The sequence below is a fragment of the Triturus cristatus genome, chromosome 5_1, assembly GCF_964204655.1.
Source record: "Triturus cristatus chromosome 5_1, aTriCri1.1, whole genome shotgun sequence".
In the NCBI taxonomy this organism is placed as follows: Eukaryota; Metazoa; Chordata; class Amphibia; order Caudata; family Salamandridae; genus Triturus; species Triturus cristatus.
In genome coordinates this window covers 680506935-680532967 of record NC_140587.1, presented here as the reverse complement: position 1 = coordinate 680532967, position 26033 = coordinate 680506935, and the positions used below count along the sequence as shown (strand labels likewise).

The following is a 26033-nucleotide window of genomic DNA, read 5'->3' as shown; positions in this document are numbered from 1 at the left end:
GGGAACTTGGAGAGCGAGTCCATGATAACCATCGTATGTCTTCCGTCTGGGAAACTCCCAAAGCCGATGCTTACTTAGGTCCAGGGTAACAGGCATGCTTCTTCTGTGATCACAGGTGCCGAAGCTGGGTCAAATCCTGTGATGGTGCACGAGTGGCAGTTCCGTACTTCTTCATCCACCAGCTGGTCCATACTGGGGAACCATACCTTCGCTCGGAGCCGTGCTTTTGTCTTCGCAGCACCTTGATGCCCTTTATGAGCCAGGTTGACCATCCGTGAATGCAGGTCGTTGGGTATCACTATGCACTGCCCTCTGAGGACCAATCCAGACCCTCCAATGCTGAGCTTGTGCCGTATTCTCCACATTTGACGCCTTGAGTTTTGATCTTAAGGAGTGAGCAGCGATAAGCCATCCAGGAATCGATGCCATCAACCCCTCGCCAGGGCCTCTCTGACTTTTCCTAGAGTGACATCAGCTTCGGTTGCCTTGCAGAGGTCGTCCTTGGTGACGGCGATGGGACAGGCCCCATCCTCGACCATGCAGATAAACGCCTCGGTGCGCTCGGTATCCTTGGGGTCCTGACGATCCTCCAGTGACACGGGGTGTCTGGATAGGAAGTCGGCTGGGTTGTCTGCTCCTGGCCGATATAGAAGCTGGAAGAAGTAAGGTTGTAGTTGGACTGCCCACCTCTCGATCCGTGATGGTGCCAATCTGGTGGAACCATTGAAGAATGGCAGTAGGGGTTTGTGATCTGTGATGACACGGAAGGGGTGGCCGCACAAGTACGAATGGAAATGCTGACAAGCCCATCGTATTGCGAGAGCCTCTCTGTTCGTACCTCGTCTCTGTTGCCGTCAGTGCCCGAATGGCATACGCCACCAGGGCGCATGTTCCTTTTGACCTTTCCTGGAGGAGGACCGCTCCCAGTTCCACTGGGCTGGCATCCACCACAAGCTCTGTCTTCCATTTGGGGTGAAAGTAGGCCATCGTTTTTTGGTCCAAGAGCGCTTTCTTGATTCCTTGAAACGCGGACTCTTCCCGAGGTGTCTATTCCCATGGCGTCCCAGTCTTGGTCGGCTGCCTGAGTGGTTCTGACAGCGTCGCCAGGTTCAGGAGAAACCTTCCACAGTATGTGGCCATCCCCAGGAAACTTCTGACGTCTGTGGGGTTCTGTGGTATGGGAGCACTTCTGATGGTTTCCGCCTTGCATGGGTCTACACGAACACCATCCCTCGAGAATACATAGCTGAAGAAGTCTACTGACCCCTGGTAGAACTCGCACTTCTTCTTGTGGAGGGTGAGTCCACTGTCAAAAAGCCTCTGTAGAGTGGCTCTGAGTCTGGCTCGGTGCTCCTCCAGGCTTTGTGAGTAGATTAGGATATCGTCGCTGAGGCTGATCACCCCGACGAGGCCTGAGGGTTTCCCTGATGGCATCCTGGAAAATCTCAGCCGCGGATGACACCACAAAGCTAAGTCTGGTGTCTCTTCGGAGCCCCACATGCGTTGAGAATGTCGTTATGTAGCGGCTCTCAGGAGCCAACTCAAGCTGGTGATAACCCAAATTTAGGTCTAGTTTCAAGAACCATTGCGCACCGTTGAGATCAGCCACGATGTCATCCATCGTTGAAGTGACGTGCCGCTCCCGGCGAATGGCTTGATTGGGAAGCCTCATGTCAACACATAAGTGAATAGCTCCCGGTTGCTTCGGGTTGGGCACTACCACCAACGGAGATACCCACGGGGTGGGTCCCAATACCTTCTCAATCACCCCCAGATCTTTGAGGTTCTGCAAATCTTGCTCCACCAGCCGGCGGAGATGGAATGGTATGCGCCTGTGGCGAAGGGCGCGTGGCTGGACGCTCTGGTCGATGTGTAGCTTTACCTGGCGACCTTGTAGCTTGACTAGCCCTTGGAAGAGTTGTTGGAATTCTTTCAGCATATGAGCGTGGTGCTCATGTACTTGTTTAGCGAAGAACACTAACTCCAGATCTTCCGCCGTATGGCAGCTCGGCAAGGTGCCCTTCTTCCCTTCAGTGATGTGAAAGGTGGTCCACACGGAGTGCTATTTGTTTGAGACTTCAGCTTCCACCATTCTCCGAAGGGGAATCGGTTCCGGTGTATATCTTCTCCACACTGGGACTCAATTTCAGTCTGGGTGACAGCTTCTCGTATTGCACAGAGTCCATTACATTAACGGACGCTCCCGTGTCGATCAGGGCTTAAATCGAGGTTCCATTGACTTTGACGTGGCACATAGGGGGAGGGCGCCCTTTTTGGCCTGGTTGGTCGGCAAACGAGATGACAAACGTCTTGTCATCGTCCTCATAGTGGCCGATGGCTCCTTGTTCCTGGATGGTCTCCGAATCTTCCTGCTCTTCTAGCGTGAGATTCCTGATGTTCGCTGACCGCGTCCTGGCGGTACCTCAGCAGGATCTTCCCCCACCACTGCGGCAGATGCTGGGGTAGCGATTGGTTTTCCCACACCTCGAGCACGTCTGACCTGTGGCGGGACACTTGTCCTGCTCCCTGTGGTCAAAACCACAGTGCCCGCACTTGCCTGTGGGTCGGCTTCCCATACCTCGCCTTTAGTTGGGGGCTGATCTCCTCTGCACGACTTCCACCGTCTCTTCCTTCATGTGCACCAATCTTGGCTCCGACAGTGTATTTCTCACCCATACTGCTTCCATCTCATCCGCCATCTCATCCGCCCTTTTATCCAACAACTCGTGGGAGCAGGCTAGGATCAGGATGTCGTCGAGTGAGATTCCCGGTTGCCTTAGGATTTAGCGTGCATGTTCAAAGACTTGCACCCCTGTATGAGTTGGGCTCTGATCTTGTTGTTTTGATCGATGCCTGTGCACGACGTTGCCAACTTCCTGAGGCGGGCATAGTACATGTCGTCGCTCTCTGTCTCGCTCTGTCGAGCTTGGCGTAGCTTGAACCGTTCGTAGTCAGGGTTCACCTGTGGGTCGAAATAACGGTTCAGAGCCGCAATCGCTGCATCATTCTGGTGATCAGCCCCTGTGTCTGACATTTTCTCGAAGAGCTCATATAGTTCATCACCGCCAAAATGCATCAACAGGGATCGTTTTACGATGCCATTTGCCCCCGCGTCCCTGTGAAATAGTGGTTGAGGCCTCCTACCCATCGCAGCCATTGTGGCGCCCCCATGGCCGGGTCCGCTAATTGACTGAAGGGGGGGTGGGAGTGACTGATGCATGGGTGTATGGCACCGCTGGCACCTGTGCCTGTGACTGTGCTGGCTGCGGATCTCTCATATCGTCTTGCATTCACTTGCTTCTTCACACTGCTGTGCTCTCCTCTCAGAGTCTTCCTTGTGCCCACTTGCGTGGTGGCTCTAGTGTTCGTCACTATCCAGTGTCCGTGTGGCTGAGTCACAGCCTGTAGACCTTGGGCTCTTGTTACCCGTGTGGTACAATTCCTGTGTTCTGGTTTTTTTTTCTCTGTCCCAGTTCAGTCAAGCAGCGCTGCCTGACCTCTGTCCCTGTTCCTTCTGCCGCTCACTCGCAGCTGCCTGCAACCCGTGGGGATAGATCACCTCCCACGTCTGCCTCCCACTGGGCCTGATGACATGCTCTCAACGTCCCAATCATGCTCAGCCAGGTTCCAGGAGGCCTCGAACTGCTCAACCGCACTGCAACCAGCACACAGCAGGCAGTATCGTGTACTGAGATGCGGGCAGACGTCATCCTCACATGCTGCTTCCAGCCGCCAGCAGGTGCGTTCCCCAGCCGGAGCACAGCTTGCATGGCTTCAGCAGGCAGCAGAGCGCCGACCACGCTCACAATATGGGGACACAGCAGGACACCGGCCGCTCCGATCTCGACCGCAGGTCGGCAGCTGGAGTCTGGGAGCGCCGGCAGCGGGAGACACAGCGTTGGCAGGCCATCACAGGGGCACCCACGCCGCAGGGTGATCAGGCAACGAAGATACTTGGTGGGCTCGTCTCACTCCCTCATTGCCAATGTAGAGGGGGCTAGTCGTGCTAGACACGGACAAGGGTATCACGGCCTAGTGGCATACAATAATGGGACACTGCACACTTGGCTCTAGTGTCGGCCAGCAGACCACGTGCGTTCTCAGTCCGTTTATTTATCCCCTCACACTCCGCCTGTCACGAGGGGTGATATTTGGATACGATGTTCAGTAGAGGCCGGAATGCTCATTTCAAGACCTTCTTCGAAGTTCCAGACCTCAGTCTCCACCTGTCGATCCCCTTCCTGTTGCCGAAACAGCCATATCTGATCCTGCTGGGTGGGCAGCACAACTGAGACCTAAATCTTTGAAGCCCCTTCGATACCAAGGACTCTGCCCTGGCATCTGCCACGTTACTCGCTGTAGCTGTCTGCTGCATCCGCCTGAGAGCTCCCTAACAGAGGTATCTTCGCCAGTGCTGCAGCTTCATCCCAGTGTGCTCTGCTTTGAAGTTTTGAGTGCACGAAATGACAGGGATTCTTACAAACATTCATGACCCGCAGATCTGCAGTGAGGACCCGACATGCTGTATCTAGTAGCCAAAAACAATCAGAGGCCCGTTTCCCCGCACCCTCCCAGCTGCCTTCTTGCACTTGCACATGCATGGTTATGGTTTTCTGCTAGCCTAGGGCACTGTTTCTCTATAGTAGTATGGCCGATCGCGCAGCTGCCCCCGCAGGCGAGTAATGGTCGTGAACAGGGTGCTTTTTTCAAGAGCTGAAGAAGATAAAATCCAGGCTGCACGCACAACGCCAGGCTTCTTCTCCTGCATGGACAGCATAGTCTGATGGACAAGGGGTTCAATTTGCACCACATCACTGAAGGTCATCTATGGTCATTCCCGGCTGTTGATGCTCCCCCGCCCCTCTCGGGCTGCGCTCTGTTCCAAAAGCTTCACTGCCTGCCCCTTGAGACCTGCACAGCAAAGACTGCATGTGTTTGTGTAGCCACGGGTCTCGGCTACAGACAGCCTGACAGCCCCGCACATGCCCACCCTCATCATGGGCAACTGCTGAAGAGTATGCATGTGTGCCCCAGCCGACTTCAAAACCTAGTGGCAGAGACAACCTTCTTGCGCTGCCCACTCAGACAAAAGCAAAGGGACATTTTTATGGCACCTTTGCTCTGGAACACAAACGTGGAGGCAATGAATAAACCTACCTGCATCCCTAGCATCCTGAACCTTGCAAGGACCATAGCATATATTCTGAGGCTGAAGAAGAGATCAGGTCAGCAATACATTATGAGACAGTCAGCCACATCTAGGATGAACACATGGACCCGCACATAATGGCAAAACTTGGAAGAGAGGGGATGCTGAGATTATGACCCTGCACTCGATTGAACCATCAGCACAGCACAGCACATACCCCATCAACATGAAGCATGAGCAATAGCAGTACCGCAGAATGGATATTTAGCTCAATACCAATGCTTCATCTAATGCATAGAGGCCCCATTGGCCTGACCACAAAGACCTTCCACCACCCCAGAAGCCTATTTTAGAAAAGCTGCACACACGTGTCAAGGAAAGAAGAAAAGGGAGTGACTTGCTATTCCACATTTACAAACCTGAAGACTGCTCCTTCAAAGAAGTAGAAAAGAACCGAACATGCTTAAAGATTATTACTGTATTCAGCTTGCCAACTGATTGTCCATGAAAGCATCCATCCACAACAGGCAACCTACCAACAAAGCAACAGCTTACTTGACGATGGTCTAGCGGATGAACCATGAGTAAGCCACAATAAAGTGCGATAAAGTCTCTACTTCCCACAACAACCGTCCAGATGCCAACAATGGCTGCCGTACAACCCATGGCATCCACATCAATCATGGATGCCTTCGACAGGCTAAAGATGTTCAGCACCAGCAACTCACAGATCCAATGGGATACAAAGTCCATCCAGTTGCCATCACACAAACCCAAGAAAGAATCTCTGTGAACCGACAGGCAAGCTGTGGACAATCATTGGTAAATTTTGTTTTATCTGTGATATCACCATCCTAGATGTCTCCCAACAAATTACTTCTGCTACCATCAATTAATAAGAATAATACAGACATTCATATTGTTGAAGAGTGACCCAGCTGGTAACTCTGTTTTGCCAGCTGTTTTTAAAGTCCATCACCCCTATCACCTCTGGAACATCCTCCAACCTGACTGGAGTCAGACCAACAGCATATCACTAACAAGCATTAGCAAAGCCAATAGGTCTCGCCTGTGCAAGAGCTTTTGGATTTGCCAATGTATTTTAGCCATGCTGTACACCAGCACGGCTGTTGTTCAGCATGGCTAAAAGTTAGTGGAATAGGGGAGAGTGGTGTGGAGTGTAGTAGAGTGGACAGAAAAAGAGTGGAGTTGAGGTGGAAAGACAAAGAGTGGAGTAGAGTGGAGTGGCAGAGAGTCTGGTGTATTGGAATGGCATAGTGTGGAGTCACGTAGAGTGGCATACACTGAAGTGGCATAGAGCAGAGTGGATTAGAGTAGAGTGCATTGGCATAGAGTGTTGCAGAGTACAATGGTGTAGAGTGCAATAGCACTGAATGCAGTGCCGGTAAATTCAGTGGCATACAATGTAGCATTGTAGAATGCAGTGCCGTAGATTAGTAGTGCAGAGGCGCAGAGTGGAGTGGTGCAGAGTGAAGTGGGGCAAAGTGGAGTGGTGCAAAGTGGAGTGGTGTAGGGTGCAGTGGCGAAGAGTATAGTGGCGTATAGTGGTGCAGAGTGGAGTGGTGTAGAGTGGTGCAGAGTGGAGTAGCGTAGAGTTGATTGATGCAGAGGGCAGTGGTGCAGAGTAGAGTGGAGTGGTACAGAATGCAGTGGCATAGAGTGCAGAGTAGAATTGACTGGCGTAGAGTGCAGTGGCTTAGAGTGGTGCCGAGTAGAGTAGCATAGAGCGGTGCAGAGTAATATGGTGTGGCAGAGTGCAGGGGCATAGAGTGCAGTGGTGTTGAGTGAAGTAGCACAGAGCGGAGAGTGTAGCAGTGTAGATAGGTGTAGAGTTCAGTGGCGGAGAATGCAGTGTTGCAGAGAGGTGTAGAGTGGAGTAGAGAGCTGTGGCATAGAGTACAGTGATGCAGAGTAGAGGAAAGTGACATAGAAGGCAGTGACAGTGTGCAGTTAGTGTATTGGAGTAGAGTGCAGTGGTTACGATTAGAATAGTGTAGAGTGCAGAAGCATAGAGTGGAGTGGTGCAGAGTGGAGTAGAGAGGCGTAGAGTGCAGTGGCATAGAGTAGAATTAAGTAAGGTAGAGTGGAGTGGTGCAGGGTACAGTTGCATACAGTGGCATAAAATGAAATGGCATTGAGTAAAGTGGTGTAGAGTGCAGTGGGATAGAGTGTGGTGGTGTACAGAGTACATTAGAGTGGCGTACAGTGGACTGGCATAGAGGTATAGAGTGAGTGTTATCTAGTAAAGTGTATTGGTGTACAGTGTATTAGCATAGAGTGCAGTGGTGTCAAATGCAGTGTTGCAGAGAGGAGTAGAGTACAGTGGGGTAAAGTGGAATTGTGCAGAGTAGATTGGTGTGGCATAGACTGGAGTGGTGTAAATTGCAGTGGCCAAGAGTGCAGTGGTGTAGAGTAGAAAGGCGAAGACTACATAGGTATAGAGTGGTACAGGTTTGAGTAGAGAGGTATATAGTGCAGTGACATAGAGTTGAGTGGTGCAAATTGCAGTGGCATAGATTGGTATAAAGTGCCATGGTGCAGAGTTGAGTGCAGTGGTGTGGTGTGGAGTGGTGCGGAGTAGAGTGGATTGGCATAGAGTGGAGATCCATGGCGTGGTAGCACACTGCCAATACAGAAAACACATTTTGAATTTAAACGACCAATACTTTCGCACAGATCTACTGTTTTACTAATGAAACTATATAGTGCACAGACCAAAATGTGTGGAATTTACATCACCTAGTGTAATGATTTGTTTTGATCATATTAAGGTATTTGTTTCCAACACTCCAGAAATAACAAAAAATGTGCTTCATTTGTGTTGCTAATTCTGATATATTCTGAAATACTTACACAGTTAATTTAAATATTGTTGTGTGCTAGAAAATACATTGTTTCCTATTCCCAGTATCTAGTAAGGTTGTCACATAACTCATCTCATTTTGAAGTCCAAGAATGAAAAGTAAACAAGTACCCTCAGAACACGGCGCCTGACATTTGACAGCGGTCTTTGAATGCACAGCAAATGTGATGAGATAAGAATAAGATGTACACACCTGTTTACCAGAAGGGAGCGCTTGGAAGGATACTGTAAAAGAGTTTGGGCAAGGAAAAGTTCAAACTCAAGCTGGACAGCCTAAAACAGCCTAAAATACATAAAGCCAGTAAATGGAAAGCAAGAAAAAGTGAGTTAAAACCACAAAGACAATGGCAAGCAATGGGCAGAATGCATTTCTAGGTCAACTTTCTGAATGTACTCATGATGTCTTTAGCAACCGTACAGCTGTGCTGTCAGGTAGGCAGCGACCTAAAAATGAATGAAGCATCCTTGGCACTGTAGCAATAGCCAACCATCAACAATCCTGCTCACCCCATCAGTATTGTGGTCAAGGTTTCAGCACGCCTTGACTATGAACCACCGGCTACAAAAGTTTTCATAAGTAACCAGGCACTGAATTTTCTGCAATCCAACAGTGTCCATATGAAGCTCACACGCAGCCCCAAAACAGGCGTTATGCAATACTGTGGCGAAACATCCATGATGGACTGGCTGCCGCTGCACTGAAGGATACCAGAGGTAGAGATGGCCCAGAGGAAGATGCCAGAAGCTTGTCAACAACTTTCTAAGTCACTCAAAGACTGTCTTCAGTGAGTCTAGCAACACAACCAACAAAGATCAAATAATGTGACTCTTGTGACTCCAGCAACATCCCTGATGTATATTTGATCTTTCGAACAGCAACCTCAAACTGTAGTGAGTATCAGCAGGTAAAACCAACTCTGAAATCTTCGGAAATGATACTGTTGAGCAAGCCATCAAAAGATCCAGGGTCAGTGATGAACAGCGTTCATGCTCTGGCTAACCATCAGGTTAAATTTCCAAACTCGAGCGACGACGTCCTACTGCAGAATCACTGGACCAGTTGTCCATCGCTGTCCTGCTGATTGACTTTGATGTCAATATACTCATTGTAGTCACCTGTTTTATTTGTGTTGTTTTCCACTGTTGAACGTTTTGACCCTTCTTTGTTTTTTGGGAGGGATGTAGTGTCTAAGGGGACACCTTACTGTGCAGGCCCTTTCTCCTAATAGGAATGTCCTACACTTTCTTACACCCAACCCCGTTGGTGTCACCAGTAAATTGACCCTGCAAATAAGAAAGAGCTGCTCTGCGCGTGACCTGACTCCAGAAACTAGCCAGCACTCTGCCTCTTTCTCATTCGTTATCCCTAATGAAGGCCTAGTGCCCATAATACTTCACTCACCAGTACCTCAGCGAGAGCAGGCAATGCTACCCCAGCCTAGCCTGGCCTCGAGCACCTTCCTCGCCGCCGCCCCCACCACTGAGATGCACCGGACTCTTGCCAAGAGCAGTAGGTAAATGTCAGTGGAGTATTCTTCAGAATAATGCAAACTATTGAGATGGCCACTTGGTATTTACCATCTACATAGTCATTCCCCCATTGCGTGGATTAAAAATGTGTAACGGCCCAATTTAAGTGCAAGTGTGCAGTAGGACTCTTCAGTCCTTCCCTCCCAAGGTATTCACGCACCTGTAGCAGGCCCAAATGAGGGCCATGAGAAGGCCCCTAATAAGTAATGGTAGAGATATAAAGAGACTAAGGAAGACTGTTGGTGACTATCTGCCATCTCGTATTTGTATCTATGCGTCAACACAGAAGACGGGCTAATAATAAAAGCAAACACTGAAGACTTGAAGCTACTCTTTGTGCCTGTCACAATCAATTGAGAAAGCAGGAGTAAGAGCAAGGTTATTAGGATAGGGTAGGTAGGGGCAGGCACTTAACGCTTCTTTTTGTTTTGAGTTCATTAAAGCAATGACTTCGTGATGACAACAGTCTGAAGTGCAGTCCGGGCGCATTCCCTGAATGAGGGTTGGAAGAGGGTGTGTGTTAGACAGACTCCAATCTGCACTTACCCAGGGGGCGGTGCCTGCGGATGTCCCACGAGCTGCAGGGTCTGGAACTCGAACTGTCAAGGAGAGCTGTCACCACGGACCACCAAGTCAGCAGTGAGGAGCGCGAGAGAGGCGAGGGAAGCGGCTTCTGTGTGACTTCCGCCGGAGGAGTGTCTGTGAGTCAGGAGCGGTACCGCGCGCTGGCCTCTTGTAACCAGGACAGGACGGGCCTGGAGTGCAAACAAAAGAACAGCAAACAAACAATCGGCAACTGATATTGTAGAGCGCACTGCTCTCTGTGGCTGCGGTTTCAAACGAGCAATATATATAGTACAACTGCAGAATGGACATTTCCTTCAAAGGATATCTGCCAGTCGAACAAACGTAACTAACTGCCTGTCAGGTTAACTCTCTTTATAGTTGCCACAAAACGGATTTCAAAGTCAAAGTATGCTTTCAAATCCGCTCTTTTTTCCCGAGTTGGCGTCTTCACAGCGAAGATTATTTTAAAAAGATAATAATTTCAGTTTATTTAAACCTCCGCATCGTTCCCATTTAAACGTAAAACAAGACAGCTACACGTTTTTACTGGAGCTTTTCTTATTTCGACTGACAAGCTTGGAACAGGGTAATTTTAGCTCCACCCTGCCTTACACGTCACAAAAAAGTAATATCTAGGTGTTCTAAGCACCATGGGGCAGATTTATGAGCCCCTTGCGCCACTTTTGCGTCACTTTTCCCATGTTAAAAGTGACGCAAAAGTGGCGCAAGGGGCTCATAAATCTGCCCCCATATATTTTGTGTGCCTCAATCCTAATAATGTGGAATGAAGCATTAAACATACTGCTGGAGCGCATCTACTGTAGTAAATAGACATGCACATAACTGTGTGACTAAAAGAATTGAATTGGCAGGGTAAATCTTGCGCACAGTCGCATTCAAAATTCATAAGCAAAAGAGTCCAAATAGTGCTGAAGGGACTGTGAATCAGCCTCTCTACGCTTCCAAACAAAGGACCGAATTACCCCACCCCCACCACATTAAAAAAAATCCTGCTCTCCAATGTCCAAATTACAAGTCTCCACAAAGTTTTGGTGCAGATGTATTTCTCCACTTTATTTTTCATCTTTCAATCTTCACATATGTCCAATACATTCGAAGGGAAAATATAGCCAGCACGTGTTTCTTCTACAGTAGGTATAGCACTGACTTCATCCAGGGCTGCAAAATAAATCATAATTAATCTTAGTTCTGATGTTGTTCCAACACAAATTAGTCTAGCACCACAGTGAGAAGTGACCACAAGAGAAGTAATCGTGTAGACCCCAAGCCAGGAATATCCTTGCGTCTATAGTTATACATGGTAACCAATAGTGACACTGTGTCAAAGTTCCACCTCAGGATAGTCCAATCACCAGAATAAATCACTTCGTGAGAAGAATAATTCCCCACCCCCCCTCATTTGTGCAGTAATCCAACTAGAAGCAAGCATGGGGGTCTCGCTCTTCCCTCTGACCGGTGAGATGACAAGACGCAAGTCCCCAATCTTCCTGTCCCAGAGGGTCTAAACGGAAAAGGGCCTGGGAGTACCAGTCCAAATCCCTTCTCCCTGGGAGTTATTGCAAATTGCTTAATGATCAGACATTTGAATCAGTATTATAAACTTAAAAGCTTAACACACGTGTGAGGATAAACTAAAATAAACATTCTGATCCCAAATATCCCAAAAATCAAGCTTCTTCATATCCTCCCTATTCCGATCCAGAGTTTGCATGCTTCGTATCGAATCCAGCCACTCCCTCCTCAAAGGGGGGTGCTGACATATCCACTTAATGCAGATCTCGCGTCTGGCTAACAGTATCAACCCAAACAGCAGATTCCTCCACTTACTACCCAGCGTTACCCTTAATTCCTCCTCCTCATTCACAACCCCGAACACAATTAAGCTTATGCTTACCTCCAGGTTCGTGCCCAGTACTGTTGCGAGAACCACACTTACGTCATACCAGTACACCTGGAGGCTGGGGCAGGGGAAAAACATGTGCAGGTCATCTTTGTCAGCTTTTTTGGTGACCAATATGACCTATGTATCGTGAGTAAATGTTTTTTTCTGAGTGAGGCAGCACTGACAACATACCACAGAGTAGAAATAGATACATGCCAAAGACTTTGTACGTCCCCCAACGGCAGATCTTTCCTCCAGGTCTCTGTGGGAAGAGTAAACTCCTCTTCTCTGGCAAGCACGAACAGCCAGTACCAGACCGATACCTCTTTTTTCTGTGAAGGGCTTTTTCATTTTTTTTCTTCCAGTTCACTATTTCCCACCGTTTCCTTCGCCAATGATTTTGCCCAGTGGGCCAGGTGGTAGTACTTGAATCTGAAAATGCCCCTTTTCAGCATTGATGACAATTGCTCCCAGTCTACTAAGGTCTTTCCAACGAGTAATTGGCCCCATCGTGTTATCCCTGCTTCTGCTAAAGGGTCTGAGAGCTTATCCTTCAAGCATTCAGGTGTCCCTGGAAAACCCCATGTTGGGGCGTTGGCTACTGTATTACGGAATTCCTACTACTCTTCTAATTTGATACCAGAGTTTACAGGCTGCTAACAGTATCTTCAATTTCACATAAAAAGAAATTTGGGTGCCTAATTTTATACAAAAACCAACCCCTCTTTAACTGGGTCATAGCTTGCAAATACGGAGGGTACTTTTGATGTTCTTGCAATAGGATTCTCATTGCTTTGAACTGAAATGCTTTACAATATTGGAGCATATCTGGGCAGGCAATTCCTCCCTGTTGTTTCCCTTTGCAGAGTTCCCTCCACGCAATTCTGGTAGCCTTGGAGGCCCAAATAAAACTACTCAGAGCTCCCTGTAGTTTGTCAAACCAAGCTTTCTTAAATTCTAAGGTATTGAAGCAAACAAAAAAGTAAATTTAGGTAGTATTGACATCTTTAAAGTATTTGACCTACCCAAAAAAGAGAGTGGTAGCCCTGACCAGGATCTTAATAATTTCTTAGTCTCACTTGCTGTCTTCTCAAAATTCACCCGTGCTACATCCTCTAAATTCTTAGATATCATGATACCTAGGTATCTTATTGAGTATTTTACCAGGGGTTATTATTACTCTGGGAGTTCCACTTCATCACTTCAGTGTTTAGCCAATTTATCTGATAGCCTGAAACCTCCGCAAACTTATCCAAGATGTCTGAACTTATTGGTAGTGAGAGTGACAGATTTATTGTAAATAGCATCAAAACATCAGCATACAGAGCCACCCTCTTCTCCCATCCCTGGAATACAAACTAGAAGATCTGATGACTAGCTCTAAGTTTACTAGCAAGAGGCTCGATGTAAAGGTCAAAAAGAAGGGGGGAGAGAGGACAGCCTTTCTTTGTACCTCTTGATATGACTATCTTCCGGGTAAGGTTCCCATTTACCAATATCCTGGCAGTTGGATTATTATAGATCATTTTTAGACCCTACCGAATGCCTCCCACAACCCATACTTCTCTGTGACTTTATGCAGAAAGGACCAGCTCACCCTATCAAAAGCCTTTGCTGCATCAAAGGTGATTGTCTTCAAAGGGAGCCCTCCCAGGGTTGCTATATCTATTGTCCTAGCAATTCATGAGTTAACTCATGAATCTGCCTGCCCTTAATGAATCCTTTCTGACCCGGGTGTATTAGTTTGTCCGCAACACCTCCTAGCCTCCCGGACAGAATTAGCATGAAAATCTTATAATCACTGTTCAAACATGATATAGGTCTGTAGGATTCAAAACACTTTCGATCTTTCCCTGCTTTTTGCAGCGGAAGGCAGATGGTTACTTCCTCCCAGGATTTCGGTATAGCAGACCCCCGAGAAAGATCAAATTAAATTATCTTGTCAAGAAAGGGGCGACCTCCTCTTCAAGGGACAGATAGATCTCATTTGGGAGGGCATCTGGACCAGCCGCCTCCCCCCATTCAATCTTTCTATTGCACCCGCTACCTCTTCATTTGGTATTTCTGAATTTACCAACCCCCTTTGCTCCTCTGACAGTGTTGGAGTTGGCAAGTCCTCAAAGTACTTCTCAACTTGCTCCTCTGTAGCTCCAACATCTTTTGTATATAGGGTTTGACACAAATCTGCAAAGGCCCCCTCTATCTCCCTGTCCTCACACCTAAGTGAGCTTTGCCCTTCTACCCTCATAGTTGAAATTCTGTTCTGTTTTTGTTCTGTTTTTAATTTCCAAGCTAGGAGTTTGCCGCACCCCTCCCCATATTCACAGTGCACAAAGTTGCTCGCCTTTCATTTCCTCCTGACTATTCCCTCTATAATACAGGACAACTCTTCCATCCTTTTGCTTATTTCCTCCTCAGGCAAGCTGACACCTTGACTGCCTTGTCCTTGGTCTCCCTTCCTAACCAATTCTTCCAGTTGTTCCAATCTATCCTCTATGGAGCTTATTTTACTCTTGATAGCCTTGTTCTTAAAAGAGGCAATACCAATCAATCTCCCCCTTATAACTGCCTTATATAGGCATCCCAGGTTACTTGGGCTGAAGTGCTCGTGTCATTTATGCAAAAGTACTCCCTGGTTATCTCCTTCAACTTTATCCTTACTTGTTAGTCTAACAATAAAGTTCTATCCAACGTCCACCTTGGGGGGGGTGTCTCCCCCACTTTCAGTTTCAAACGAACTGCCAAATGATCTGACAGGTGAGCTGGCAGATGTTCCACTGTTTTCACCATCCTACTTTCCCCTTCTTCAACTATGAAATAATAAATCCTTGAAGCGTGACCGTGTCTCCTATTCCTAAATGTAAATTTTTGATCTCCTACTCCTTTCTCTGTCCATACGTCTAACAACCCAAAGTCTTGCATACAGCATCTGAGCAGTGCCCTCATTTGGAGTAAATTGGATTCTAGGGATGCTTTTATGTTTGGCCACCTATCCTTCTTGGGGTCTAATAATAAATTAAAGTCACCGCCCAAAATTATGGGAGCAGAGAACTCCAAAAGCTGGTTATACAAGGATTGTAGAGGTGAGGGGTCATGCGTATCCGGACCGTAATAACCAGCAATGACATAAGTTTTGCCCTGGATCTTAACTTTAACTACCACCCATCTCAGTTTGGGGTCCGAATGGGCCTCCATTATTGCTGCTTTAACTGCTTTCTTACATATAATGGCAACCCCCTTAACACAACAACTCTGGTTTGTGCAAATTGAGACATCCACCCATTTTAACTTCCTTATTGCCTCCTCCCATTCCGGACTTAACAAATGGGTCTCTTGCTGGATAATAATCTCGCTCTCCGCCATTCTCAGATATTCCAATTTCTTTTGCCTCCTACTCCTTACCCTCAACCCATTTACATTCCAATATAGTATGTTGACCAACATTGACTCTGGGGTTTTTGATGAACCTCGAGCCCTGCTCTCCCCCCTCACCAAAGATCTCTTTAAACCACAAATTCAGACATTTTTTTTATTTTTTCCTTATTTGCTCACATCACCCATGTTAAATTTTGTGAATCTAAAAAGTTTTGCACCCCCCATCAACCACCCCAGGATAACTCTCCCTTCCTTCTCTGGGTGAAACATATTCACCCTTCGAGACCCTGCCTGCTTTGGTCCCTGACTCACATATTCTGTTGTGATTTAATCTGTCTTATAAGTGACTCCACTTCTTAGAGCTCTCTAAAGTTATACATCTGATTTTGCCATAAGATCCTTAGGGAAGCAGGGAAGCACATTTGTGCCAGTGCTCCGAATGATTTCAGCTCCTGAATGTGTTTGCCTAACTCCCATAACTCTGCCTTACTCCCTGGGTAGCCCTGGAGATGTCAGATCCGATCCTAAATGACCAGACTCCCTTTTTATACGTACCAGCTTTAAGCGCCTCAACTAAGATCGTCTCCTTTAAACAGTCGGACTGGAAGTTAAGTAGGATTTTCCGCGGGTATTTCCTTACCCCGGTTTTCCTGAATGGTCTCTGTGGGCCCTCTGTATGTCTCTTTCCAATGCTGACAGTTCCAGGCCAGAAATAAACTTGCTGAGTATTTCCACTAAGAAGCTCTTGACATCTTCATCCTCTTCCCCCTCAGGCATATTTAATAGCCTTAGGTTATTTCTCTGGGCATTATTCTCCAAAGACTCTATCTTGTTCTTGAGGTCCTTCTCCCTCAACTTTATTGCCTTAATCTCGCTCCGATTCTCCTCAACTTCCTTACTTAAGTCTGTTAGTGAGGCCTCTACCACTGCCACCCGGTTCATCAGGGAGTTCTTTTTTTTCCTCCAGGGCCTCGCATGACTCCTGAATCTTGCCCTGATTCCTATCAGAGATAGCAAACTTCTCTCTCATCTCTAAAATCATGGATTCTATCAACCTTTCTACCCCTGAGAGTGGCAAAGTTTCCTTAGGGGTTTTGGCTCGACCCGCATGCCAGTTGTATCACTAGGATTACTTTGGTTCATGCTCTGAAACCGACTCTGACTCTGAGCACATTTCTGCCCCACTTGTGGATAAGGGCCCATGGTCACTTCCTGATCGCTCATTGCTAGCACTAGGAATTTATTTCTCAGCACAATACTGTTAGACCTGGCACCATTGGCGTGGGTATCCCTTCCATTTTTTTGCTGATTGCCTCATGTGTTTTTGCTGGTTATAGATGCTTTGGGCACTGTGCCACTGCTGTTCAGTGCCCCAGTGCAAGTGCTCCCTATGGTAAATTGATGTATGGATCAGTGACTCCATGATTGGCTTGATTGGTTTATTTGTCAGACTCTAGTACAGTGCACTGCGTGTGCCCAGGGCTTGTAACCAATGCTGCTGGTGGGCTTGCAGCACTGATTGTGCCACCCACCGGAGCAGCTTGTAAAGTGTGTCTCAGGTCTGCCACTGCAGAGCCTGTGTGCAGTCTGGTACTGCCATGCTGACTGGGCAAGTGCACCCACTTGCCAGTTCCTAAACCTTCCCTTTTATACATATTAGTCACCCCTATGGTAGGCCCAAAGGCAGGGTGCATTGTAGGTAAGAGGTAGAACATGCCATGATGTGTGTGACATGTCCTGATAGTGAATTACATCCATTTTCGTTGTTTACTATTGCAAAGCTACCTATTCCCCATAGGCCAGAATGGGCAGTTTGAATATTACATTTTATAATCCTAACTGACTCAGGGAATATGGTAGAAATTCGAGTTTAGTATGCCTGAACTAGAATGATAAAATACATCTTTTAGTGAAGTTGATTTTTACATTCTGTGTTTGAAAATACCACTTTTAGAAAGTAGGTATTTTCTTGTCTAACCATCCAAACCTGCCTCTGCTAGGCTATGTATTCCTTGTCTGGAGTTTGAGTGACAGGGGCTGGGGGATTCCAGGAGACAGGGTGAGTAAGCACAAGGCTGAAGAGAGAGATCTGCATCTAGATGGGTGGGAGGGGTTGCACCTGGGAACTGAATATGGCTGGGCCTTCCCTCCACAATGCTGGCTCCACCCCCTGTGGTGTGTCTGATGTCCCTGCCCTGCACTGTGAAAGGAAAGTAGGAGACCTGTCAACAAAGTGCTCCAGGACTGACCAGAACTGGTTTGGACTAGGCAAAGGCCTCTCTGCCTTCAAAGAACAAAGAGAAAAGTAGTCTAAATATTGGGACCCAGACCCAAGAACTTTAGATCACGTCTGGGTATCAAGACGAACCTTTGCTGAGGAGAAGAATCAGGCAGCTGAAGGAGGAGACTACACCTGTGCTGTGTGTTTGGGGGTTGGCCTGCAGTGGTTGCTTCATTGCCAAAGAGAGGTGAAAAGAACTGAGTGTGCTTTCTATCAACTTGAAGAAGAATCTTCAAGGGCTTGAACTAGAGCTTGCCTCCTGCCTGAAGTCTCAGGGATACAAGACTTCACCAACCAGCTCGCCCCCTGAATTCCCTTTCTGAGAATTGAAGTGCCTGCTGTTGTGCTGGGCCTTCTGAGAGACTGCATGTCGCTGGGAGCTGGAAGCACGACGCAACAACGAGAAGCGTGTCGCTGCCGCAACCGCAGTCATCGCATCGCCGAGGAAGCGAGCCGCCGCTGCCGCTGTCATCATCGCATCGCCGAAGTGCGGCGCATCACTGGAGAAGCGGGACGCTTCCACAGAGGTCATTGTCACATCACCGGAGAAGCGCGTCGCAGGGCCTGTCGCGGCTCCAAAGATCATCGAGTCGCCGCATGGCCGTCGGGCATGCACGCATCACACCAACGTTGTCGCATCTCAACCAGGACGCCATTTTGTCGCATCACACCGGAGAAGAGTATCGCATCGAGGTGCCAGCGTGTCGCATTGCACCGGAGAGCAGTAAAAACCGACACATCAACTCCCCACACACTAAGGAAGCGAGCATCAACTCCCCTGCGTGTAAGGAACCGACGCATCACCTTCCCTGCGACCCTTTTGTTTTCTTTGCGTTACGCATCTAAGGTACTTTGAGAGTAAAGTGTTGCATTTACAACTTGAGAGAACTAAGCTATTTTATAACATTTGAGAGACTATTTTTGAGTACAGTATTGTGGATATTTGTCGTTTAGTCTTGTGTTAAGTCTATATAAAAATACTTATTTTTATAATACAATCTGTGTGGTGTCCATTTGTAGTGTTGTCACTGTATTACTGTATTGTTGCAGGGATTCTGCTGATACACAGAACTATGCGAAGAACCCCAGGACCTCAGTGAATTGTGGTGTACCAGAAACTCACCTCAGAACCCAGAACCCAGTATCCGGCTAGCATAAGTGTCCCATTCGTTATCCGAGGTTTAGCTCGGCGGTCCCAATGAATAGACAACCCAGAACAAGCGACTCAGTACATACTCAGGAATGGTGGGAATCGGAAATACCTGTTCGTATATTATTCTCACATCAGTCCACAACAATAATCAACAGAGACACGTTGTAAATAAAAGGGGTTTATTTTTATAGACCACGTGTCCTAAGATGCAGTACTTTGGCTAATACAAGCAGACAAATGATTAATATCAAAACCAGCAACATAGTTACAATACCATAGAAGATAAAAGGGGTGATCATATTATAATGACAGTGGATACTACCACCTTCCCTTTACTAAGAAGCTAATATTATTATTATGCTAATAGAAGGTCTCTTAGGCTTGAATAGGGGACCCCATACCTCAAAGATCAGCTTAGTGAAATCACATCACAGGAGCATCAGGAGTCTTCTCGCAGGAAGGCTCGTCTTCGGTCTGAATAATAAACATGATGTCTGTGATACTAAAAGCACTAATTTTCAGGCATTTGCAGCTGCGCGTGTGTTATGGCTAAATAGTGGGCCGATCAACCTAGAGTGAAAAACATGCATTGTGTAATAACCCAGACTGTTTGTCACACCATGTACAGACCAAGGTCGCTGCGCAGAGCTTGGGATGGTAACAACAGATTGCTCTTGTGTGAAGCAAGCCTCGAGTCAGCAGTTTGTTTTAAGAAATAACATGTAAACGCAGTGCCGTGTGCAAAAGCAAAAAGATGGCTTTCTAACATCTAACGTGGTTATGCTAACTTAACAATGCCTGTACGTAATCAGAGAGAACTCACTACACGCCCCCTTGATCGAAGCACTATTTAGTAGGCAAGAAAAGAGAGAACGCAGAGTTCAGTTTCGTCAGAGCAGAACAAGGCGTAACCAATCCAAAGGTTCAGAATGAGTTAAAGTCTGAAACGAAAAAAATTGAAAAGCAAAAGGGGAAACTGTGGTGTCCGGAAAAAAAATATAATCAATTAAAAAAAACTCAAAACAACCATCAGGGAGAAAGCAAAAAAAAAAAAGGTAAATGCCGCGGCAGGGTGCTGTCCAGGAGCGACAGGCGCCAAGGACGATAGTTCAGTCAATCCATGAATGTATAGGCAGCATATGTGGCAACCGCTTCCAACAAAAAATCATTTGCAGGGCCAGCGAAAGTCTCAGCCATCCAATCCATCAACGAAAAGGAACACACGTGTTCTTCAATCAGCGGAGCTTCCAGCACGATCAGAGGGCACCCGGAATGTTCCTCCAAATAGCTCATAGCCAAGAAGTTGTAGGCAGCTGTAGAGATGTCCCAATTACCCAGGATCCCATGTGCTGCTCCACAAGCCATTATCCGGACACCAGAACAGGTCAACTCGTGAGACACCAAGGGCCTCATTAGTCGATCGAAATCCGGCACCGGAGATACCAGGCTGGTCAAGCACAAATCCAAAGGCCATTCAAAGGGACAATCCAGGCAGTGAAGCACAGGCTGCACGCAGGTGAAGTAGCAATACCGGAAAGATAATCCATATGCCAGGCTTAAGGTCGCCAATGGCAGAGTTCCATAAAAGTCAAGCATCCTATCTCGAAGAAGATGCAGGCGGGACAGGTGCACGTGCGGCACAGAAGGAGCAGCCATTCCGCAGGATGAAAAGGAAAAGCAGCACACCCGCCACTAGCGCCAGAAGCAGCGGAACACCTCCAAAGATGCTCGAGAAAAGGGAATGAAAAAAGCCCGGAACCACACCAAAAATAGTTTGGAAAGAGGTCACGAGACCCGAGCCCACAAGTTTAAAAAAATGAGCCAGGCCGCTCGTGGACGAGGCATTGAAAATAGTTTGGATCAAAGAGCCGAAATGCAGGGGGAGGTCAGTATTCAGAAGCGCCTGTACCTCTGTGCGCATATTAGCAACGTGAAGGTCGAATGTTTCACGAGAGGAAGTCAAAGACACCTCTTTTTGGGACAAATGCTCTTATTCTGCTCAACTTGTTGAACTCTGCTTTCAAGGTTGGAATCGAAGGCCAGATGGAAGCATCCAGCCGCCCATGCGGGGGTGGAAAGAGAACATTATTGCAGCAGACCACTTTCTGCGAGACAGTTACAATATACGGGATTCCCACTAACATCCCACAGCAAGCTTCACTATTCAAAATCAAATAACTACCGTTAGCAAGCAGTGTGAAAGAAGGCGTAATCACAGGCACTGGGACACCCCGTAGGATGCATGCTAAATTCGGTGCTTGTACATTGCATGCGCCGTGTAATTGAATGTGCCTACATACCAAGGAATGGTCAGGTGACGTGGTACATTCCTCGCCCTTCAAATAAACCTCAGTCCCGTCCCTAGTACATCTATACGTAAAGGGGAGGGACCAAACCTCATGTATGAAAGCGGTGCCCAGCGGTTCATATCTACCCAAAGCATAGTGTTTCATACAAGACGTAAACTTAAAAAGCGCAAAAGGCAGAGTTATCAATCCGTGGACTAACCACGTAGCCGAATTGATCTCCGCTACAGAAAAAGGCAATGGTTCTAATTTTTCAATATGTAACAATGAATATGTAGCATCCTTCATGGACATAAATCGCTGCTTGTCAGTAAGGTTAAAGGGAAGGAATAACGATGTAGTGTTAAGATAGTCCCAAGGGACTCTCCCTGCCTTTAAAGTCTGCAATGTCCAAGCAAACTGCATAACAGAACGCAACTGGTTTTGACCATGATATAACACAGACATATCATCATGCACAATATCAACTACTGATGAAACAATATTATCTAATGTATAAATCCTAGAAGAGAGAGTGCTAATGCTGTTATCTATAACGGCTAAAACCTTTTCCATGTTGGCTTGGTCAATAGCCCTCAATCTGGAAGCCGCCTCAATCTGTGACAACTTCCAGACTTCGTTGTAAATAGCATACGCCCACCTCTTGGTTCTGCCACCCACAGGACCCTTAACAAAATCATTCAAATCTATTTTGTCATGTAATTGTGATAAATGAACTTTGACAGACGCCAAAGTGGAATGTCGCAGCCAAGATTGACATAACTTGCCCACAGAGTATGTAGTTACAGTATGTGACGACTCAAACCGAGGGTCTACGCGTTCCTGAGTATACCCCGGTTTCAGTCCCAGAAAACGTCGTTGACAGATATCTGAACTGCTTTGCCAAATTAACCAACCCTCACTATTAACTTTCGAAATATTGAAAGATGTATTTGAAACTAAGGAGTGCAAAGCAGCAAGGGACAGATCTGTGTGGTTATCCCAATTGGGATAAGCGCCCAGATCCGGCACAGAAGGTGATTTTAATTGTTTAGAAGTAGCCAATCCAAAACAGGTGGTTTGGAAGATGGACGAATTCAAAAATAAAATATGATTTGGTAAAAGACAGGCACGATGTAAAGCCTCTGTACCCTGTACCTGCCACGGCTTGGAACCCCAAACCGACTTTAGATCAATAGTAGCCTTCCATACATCATAACCTTTGATTGACAACTCGTCCATAAAGGACTTGGAATAAAGTAACTTTGTGTGTGTCAGTCTAACCTTTGCGGCAGACTCAGGCAGCACCTTAAAATAAAACGCTGCCGGGTTGGAAACACTGAAATCGGTAAAATATGAATACTTGTTAACTAGTGTTTGTGAACTTCCGAATTCGGGAGTAGGACAGTGTTCCCATTGGGTAAAATTTACAAAATTTCTAAATGTATTTGCTTTATGCAGGAAATGATTGCCATAATGTTGAAAACAATACTGTTCCGCATAATTAGCCGCATTTTCGTATAAATCTTCAGCATCAAAAGCGGCATAATATTTCAAATCAGAAAACAGTGACTCAATGGCGTGTACATCCCAATCATCAGAACGTATGTTCTGCCTAACCACATCACCCATAGAAACACGAAATACATTAGGTACATTAATGACCTCTGTAGGCCCATGAATTTGGAATTTAACAGCATCCCATGCGATTCCATCCAAGACGGGCCAGGCAGTAATATTCACAAAAGTCTGGTCCCTCTTCATGATGTGGGACGAGGAGTGGGGGGCCAAAGTTCCATTGATAAGTCTAATTGTCGATCTCTCACTCAGATAGTGGCCATCCACAAGACGGAAAAAAACTATTACGAATCCAATGGACATAAACAAAAAAATACTGAAAAGCAACAGCCAAATGTATGTCCAAGGGGCAATCAAAAAATGTCTCTTAAACCAGCTGAAAAAAACAGCAACGTTCGATGGGGGACTTGAGGGCAACGAGTTAGTGTCAAAGGAGAAACGGGACTGGCCAAGTGCTGTAGATTGTAAAACAGGCGAGGGACCACGTGTAGGATAAGCATACTCAGTCTCTTCGGGCAAACCACCAGCCGATGGTAGCAACAAGGGATCAGTAACCGATTGCATCTCGATGGCAACATCAGGCAAGGTGTTAGAAGCAAGAGTCAACATTGAATTTCTTTGCATCGTCTGGCATGAAACTGCTGGAGTCATGCTAAGAAGTATCGGCCACTCGCTGAAGTTTGACATTGTCAATAGAGATGTACCTGTTTTCTTTGCGACCAGGAAGTGGAGGTAAAATGACTGTTCTTGTACCCTGCACTCCAAGCACTGGAACTGGTGCACGATAAGAGGGGCCGAACTCCTTCTTGTTCTCCACCTTCTCACGGACCAGATCTCCAACTCGGGGTAGCCAGCCGACTACCGGAACCTGAACTTCAACTTCAGATGTGGAGGGCAAGTGTTCCTTCGATAGAGTGTCTCTGGCTTCTTGTAGAGTCTGTAAAACAGCACAGTGATCATCTACGTCAAAGGGTGCGGTCGACGCCGCCATGTCTAGACCATCAAGGTCCGGTACAAACATTCTGATTCCGAAGAGCATCATGTACGGGGTCCGCCCACCCAGAGACCTTCTAGGGAGATTATTAAGTGCACGTTGAACGTTATACAAATGGGCTAGCCAGTTCCGGCCTGTGCCTAAAACACGGGCTGTCAATGATTGCTTTAAGTCACGGTTCATTCGCTCCACCACACTATTACCCTCAGGTCGGTAGGGGGACGAAAATTTGACTAGGACCCCCAAATTTCTCATAGCCTCCTTGTAAGCCTTAGAGGCAAACGCAGGGCCCTGATCAGAATGGAAGGTACCACACGCAAACGTTCCCACAAAGACACGCAAATCTCTGATGACAGTCCGCGAGTCAGCACTCCTTTGTGGCCATACCCACAGAAAACGTGTGCACGAATCCACTGCAACCAAGATGTACTTGTACGCAGTATCAGAAGAAAAAGGACCGCAGTGATCCAAATAAACACAACCAAATGGTTTATTGGATATGTACAACTGTGTTTGTGATGGGCGCGCAACAGTAGAAGGTTTAATCTGTTGGCAAATGTCACAATCAAGTACATAAGCGCGCGCTTGTTTATATAAACCAAACCACCAGTAACGTTGTTGTAGCAGAGATATTGTGGCTGACACTCCGGCGTGGGCTGACGCCAACCCCTCATGAGCAGCCAGAATCAGTGCGGGTCTGCAGTCCGCGTTGGGAATAATTCTGTCACCAACGACGTTAATCCTCACTAATGGGACATTATCAGGACTTAAATGGTAAATGTAACGAGAAGGAAAACCCTTCGGGTAAACGCCTCCCTTTTCTGTAGCAGCAATAGCTGCCAAGATGTCATCATCAATTTTACTCTTTGATCTGGTTACTGCTGCCACTAAGTATGTAGCCACTGCTGTTTTTGCTGCCTCGTCAGCCAAGCTGTTGCCGACAGCATGGACACCAAGTCGTTGGTGACCAAGAGTGTGAATTACATTCACGAGTGGGAGACGTTCTTTAAAGTCTGCCACTCGAACCCAAAGCGTTTTATGCTTAATTGTGCCACCTTTTGTGTCTCGATAATCATTCTGAGACCAGAAGTGTAAATTGTCATTATAGGACTGGACACAGTAGAAAGAATCACTCACAATTAGAGTAGTGACTCGGGGATCAGCAAACTCCAGTGCAAGCACTAGAGCCCGAAGCTCCGCCAATTGCGCGGTACAATCGCCCAATGACTGCGTATGCACTGCATCAGATTGGAATTCACCATTTACGAAAGTACCTACGACAATTGCGCAAGCCGCTGAGTAGGCGTGCTTTGATCCAATTGCGGGCTGCGCAGACCCGTCAGTGTATATGACACAATGGTATTCTTCGAGCGGGCGCAAAGACAGAGGAGCCGGATGAACGAATTCATACTGCAAGAACTCTTGAGTCTGTAATGAGGCATCAAAGATGTAAGTGACGTCTGGCGACGTCAGTGTTGTGGCCCATTGTATCCACCGAGGATGCAAAGCTTTAGAATTTGGTACACTTGCCTTTGTCACTGCTTCTAAGGCAGGATAGGGTGTTACAACCAGAATCTGTTTCCCATGCGACAGTGCGCGTTCTTTAAGGATCGCCATCTGTACAGCAGTCAGAACTTTTTCGACCGCAGAAAAACGTAATTCAGCAGAGGTGTACAAGTGGGATTTGTACGCAATGGGGACTGTATCGCCCTCATTAAACGTCAAATACGTGAAACCCACGGCGCCTGGCACTATTCTTATTACCAGGTTGGTGCGGTTATCACGTGTCAGCAAATATTGTGAAGCAAGAAGGTCAGCCTGTAAAGACTGTAAAATTTTAGAATGTTCCAGCTGCCAGCTAGACTTCGAAAATGTGGGTTGTACCAAGGCGTAAAGCGGCTTGATACGCTGGGCATAATCAGGAATGTACGTACGGCCGAAATTCAGAAAGCCCAGCAGAGATTGTAATTTCTTTAGTGTCGTTGGCGCACTCAAGCATGCGCACTTCTCCAGAAAGTGGGGAGCTAACCCCTTACCTTCATTATTGAGCTCGTAGCCCAAAAACAACACTGTATATTCCGCGATGTGAGACTTCGCAAAATTGAATTTGTAGCCATAGTCAGCAAAACTCACTACAATATTGTCGACTCGAGACAGATGCGGCAACAGCTCGTCATCCGTGAGGTAGATATCGTCAACATAGGAGTATGCCTCGGGGTCTATTCTTTCTAAGAGAGAAACCACGCGAGCGGAAAAGACGCCAGGGCTATTTTTGTAGCCCATGGCTAATCTCGTAAACTGTTTTTGTTTTCCGCCCGAAGTAAACGCTGTCCA

The 26033-nt window shown here is 47.0% G+C and overlaps 1 protein-coding gene across 1 annotated transcript in view; it reads right to left on the bottom strand.

Moving 5' to 3' along the window:
• The window catches only part of LOC146831362 (uncharacterized), a 1121174-nt gene extending 1110942 nt beyond the window's left edge, over positions 1 to 10232 (bottom strand). Inside the window, exon 1 of the mRNA XM_085604146.1 lies at positions 10110 to 10232. The gene's annotated coding sequence lies outside the window, so the exon portion shown is untranslated. The remainder of the gene's footprint in view (positions 1 to 10109) is intronic.
• Between the last annotated feature and the right edge of the window lie 15801 nt (positions 10233 to 26033).